Source organism: Anas platyrhynchos, chromosome 2 (assembly GCF_047663525.1).
Source record: "Anas platyrhynchos isolate ZD024472 breed Pekin duck chromosome 2, IASCAAS_PekinDuck_T2T, whole genome shotgun sequence".
NCBI classification, from domain to species: domain Eukaryota; kingdom Metazoa; phylum Chordata; class Aves; order Anseriformes; family Anatidae; genus Anas; species Anas platyrhynchos.
Window position 1 is genome coordinate 88812352 of NC_092588.1, and position 4677 is coordinate 88817028.

Below are 4677 nucleotides of genomic sequence, written 5' to 3' on the forward strand. Positions count from 1 at the left end.
AGCATTCAAGGAAGTGGAAGTTACCTTCCTGGGGGAATTTGTAATGAAGTCCTAGGTCCAGCCAATGACAAATCAGGATGGTTGAGAACTGTCTGGAGCAGGATATTTAGAAAGGTTACAAATATATTAAAAGAACTGGATCTGAGGAATATCTGGAGGGTGATGAATCATGATTTTAGAAACTCCACTTTGTATTTCATACCACAAGATACATATTCTATAATGGGTATGCTATATGAGTTGTGTCTCTCTACCTCTTACTTACCTCTATATCTATAGCAGTGATCAGATGGTCTGAACACTCCCTTATAGATCTGACCTGTAGAGCAATTTGGGTTCAGCCAGCTGCTATTCATAGAGACTAGAGGGAGTTCCTTTACATGACCAATTAAAAGTACAAGAACTAGGGAGCAATTTTCAGAAATATTTAGGAGACAAAAAAAAAAAAAAAAAAAAAAAAAAAAAAAAAAAAGAGGTAAGAAGCATTCTTTTCAGTAAACCTTCTCTCTTTAGAAGTCCAGAATACAAGATGAATAATATTTAATGAAGGCTTGTTTTGTAGAGTGTAGTTTTAAAGCAAGGAGTGGATGTGCCTTTAAAAATCTAAGATACTTATGGTTTCAGTCCCTGGTGATTTAAAAGCTGAGTTTTACAAAGGCTTTAATGAGAGTTTTCACTCCTGTATTAGTAGGCATTTAATGTGATCAAGCCAGGAGGGCACAATGCTTCGCCTAGGAGAGAAATGGGGAGAATTGTAGCATGTAAAGGGAAGAGAGAGTACAGCAATTAGTTGTTGTATAGATCTGTATCATTAATAAATAGTAAAATGAAGTGGAAAGACATTGGCAGATTGAGAAATGAGTATAATACAAGTGATTACACAGTACCAAGTACTTCTCGTCTTATTTGTTAAGATTGTTATAGGTAGATGGACTGCGTACAGACAACGGAATGTCCAAACAGGGTATAGCACTGCTTAAAAACAACACATCTCTGCACCCTCCCCAAAAAATTGTTTGATCAATAGAAGGGAATATATAGAGGATATAGCTTGGGAAATACCTTACAGCTCTCTGTTTTGTGCAAGAACTAGGTAACTTTAGAAGAGTCAATGGATCTTACCACAGATTGATTTTGTTTTATAAGAAGAGTTATGTAAAACAACCTGTACCAAAGTATGCATTTTTGCTATTGTACTTTTTGTGTTAGAACAGGATTTTGCTCAAGGCAAAAGGCAGTAAATATAAACGTGATGAGGCAAAAATTCAGGCTATACACATCCAAGAAGCTGAACCCGGCATGTTAACTTTCAAGTTGGAGGTGTTCAAACTGATGACAATAATAATCAATCAAAAAATATATCCTACTACTTTGGTACGACAGTATCTGTGATTCTAATCTTGTGCGCTGCTGTGCAGAGCTGGGCACAGCTTTGGTTTTGCTGTGCCTCTGGCAATCCATCCGTTGTCCTCATGAGGGCTTTGCTGGGACATCACCGCCTGCTGGGCAAGGCTGAGCTTCCCCTCCCCTCTTCTGTCTTATGGCTCTCATGGTTCTCTTGGAAAAGTGTCATGACAGAGCAGAGGTTTCATGTGTGTGGCCACTGGATTCCTGAAGAAAATGGCAGAAGGAAGAGCCCGTTCCAGGGATTGTATTGTTTTGTGCCCCGAGTGAAGGAAAGGAGAGGAGGAAGTCACTGCACACTTCTGTAGCTTGAAGGAAACCTTAGCCAGCCCCTGCTGAGTTCACACTCCCTGGGTGTGAAGGCTCCTGAGAAAAAGAGAAGACCCCTTTCTACCATCTCTGGAGCACCACTGACCTCTTATCCAGAAAGTTTGAAAATACTGTGATATTGTTTGGAGGGAAAAGAATTACAAAGGACTCAAATAACCTTTTAACACTTAATTGAGCATTGCCCTGAGGAAAGTCTACTACTGGATGGGAGAAAAGATGTCAGGTCAAATTGGTAGAGAAGAAGCAAAGAGGAACAGATACTGAGAAATAACAGATCACATTCCTGACCACTGAGGTAAGCAAAAGTTCACTGCACAGCTTGCCTATGCTCCTAACCATTTTCTTTGATTTTTTTTTAATTTATCTTTTGATGAAGATTCTTATATCATAAGGATTGCTGCTTACTGAAGGTATGACCTGTCATACCTTCAACTCCATGTAATTCCTGTGCACTTACTTCTCTTTGGCCACCATTGTGGTTTGTTTGCATTTAGTCTCCTAACACTTATTTAAAATGTCAATTCACATTTCTTCTTTGCACCCTAAAGACTTTCCTCTTGCAGTCTACCAGACCCTGCTTAGGAGGGTGTAAATAGCTAGCAGTGGCAAGTGGTAGCAAAATGCAGTTAGCAGCAACTATTCTGGAGCATGATAAAACCTTGGGCCTGTTCCAAACTTGCAGACAGGCAGCTGAAGTACCAGCTAGTCATACCCTTTAGAAAAAGACTGTGCACTGTTGAGCAAAAACTATATATGAGCACTGCAGTGTGGGACAGGTTCTTGGAATAGTTTCCTGTGGAAAAATTGATTGCTAGTGCACACTGTCTTCCATCCAAAGTATCCATGGCAATATAAAATATGTTGTAGGTTTAGTATGGAGAGAGAAGTTGAGGCTGGAGTGAAGACAGTTTAAACAGGAAACCCACATTTCAAAATGCTGTGTATGTAAAGCAACTCCTTTTCCACTGGTTTCTTTTGCAGAGGCTGCTGTTGTTTAGTTTGACTTCTTATTATTTGCTTTTATAATAGCCTATATATTTATGAGGGATCAGTCCACATACAAGCCTCATTTTATGTCCATTTGCTACCATTTGCACCACATTACAAACTCATTTACAAAGGGAATGTGAAAACAAATGTGAGCCCTATGGAAAGCCTCACTGAGCCCCTGTGTGATTGTAGCCGTATGTAACAGCTCATAAATGGTGTCGGCTAGAGACTAGGCTTAAGTACTACAGTACAGGAGCTTGTCATTTCCTTAACCAGATTGCAGCATCTGTATTTCCCTTGCCCTTTTCCTGGTGCTGTTAAGCCAGAGAATTCTTTCTAGAGTAGTCATCTTAAAAGCCAAATAGCTCCTTTGGAACAGTTCATAATGCTGTCATCTTTAAAATATGCCATTGTGCTGTAAAGCGCTCTTAAGAGCTGCAGTGTTGTTGGCTTGCATACTGCACCGAGATACAGAGGAAAATCAAAACTAGAGCCTCCAAAACAGTCACTCCAGCAGGTGAACTGTCAAAGATGCACAAGTTCAGCATGTAAGAAATTCTTATGTTCTCACTCAGCATGCTGAAATCTGCCACGTCCCAGTCTGTCCACATCTCCAGATATATCCATTATCTGAGTCAGTCCCTGGAGCTCCATTTCACCACAGTCAGATATGCCCTGCTGGAGATAATGCTACCATTTTCACACGTATGAGGGAATACAAAATGGGGGAAGGTGCCTGCGTTCATAGAGATCCAGCCACGCTTGTCAAAACTGAAGCCCTTTCTTCCAGGTTATTCACTTAGATACAGGAGCATTTCATCTGAGGCATCAATCAACTTGCAAACCAGAGCTGTAGAATACTAATGTCAGAAACAGCCTTCCATGTAAACAGCGTTGATCTGTTTTGGGGGTAAACAATTCCTTTTTTTGTTGTTGTTTAAATCTAAACATAGTTCAGGAAGTGTTAGTTCTAGAAGGCACCCTTGTGGCTGAGCAACATATACCACTTGCAGCTTCAAAGATGGCTGAGAAAGCAAGGGAAAAACTGATCTAGCTGTTAAGAGTAGGAAACTTACTATTACGTGTGTCTTGCTTGCTAGAGACAATCTGGAAGAGAAAAAAAAAAAAAAAAAAAAAAAAAAAAAACAAGAAGGGAAGGGAAGGGAAGGGAAGGGAAGGGAAGGGAAGGGAAGGGAAGGGAAGGGAAGGGAAGGGAAGGGAAGGGAAGGGAAGGGAAGGGAAGGGAAGGGAAGGGAAGGGAAGGGAAGGGAAGGGAAGGGAAGGGAAGGGAAGGGAAGGGAAGGGAAGGGAAGGGAAGGGAAGGGAAGGGAAGGGAAGGGGAGGGGAGGGGAGGGGAGGGGAGGGGAGGGGAGGGGAGGGGAGGGGAGGGGAGGGGAGGGGAGGGGAGGGGAGGGGAGGGGAGGGGAGGGGAGGGGAGGGGAGGGGAGGGGAGGGGAGGGAAGGGAAGGGAAGGGAAGGGAAGGGAAGGGAAGGGAAGGGAAGGGAAGGGAAGGGAAGGGAAGGGAAGGGAAGGGAAGGGAAGGGAAGGGAAGGGAAGGGAAGGGAAGGGAAGGGAAGGGAAGGGAAGGGAAGGGAAGGGAAGGGAAGGGAAGGGAAGGGAAGGGAAGGGAAGGGAAGGGAAGGAAAGGAAAGGAAAGGAAAGGAAAGGAAAGGAAAGGAAAGGAAAGGAAAGGAAAGGAAAGGAAAGGAAAGGAAAGGAAAGGAAAGGAAAGGAAAGGAAAGGAAAGGAAAGGAAAGGAAAGGAAAGGAAAGGAAAGGAAAGGAAAGGAAAGGAAAGGAAAGGAAAGGAAAGGAAGAAAAACACAACCAAAGCCAAGAGAAAAACTAGAGCAATTAAATTAAACACTCATTCTCTGGTACGCTGTTTAACTACCTTGTTTGGTTGAATCTCCATGCACATTTCTCTGCTGCTTATACAAAACACAGGAAACA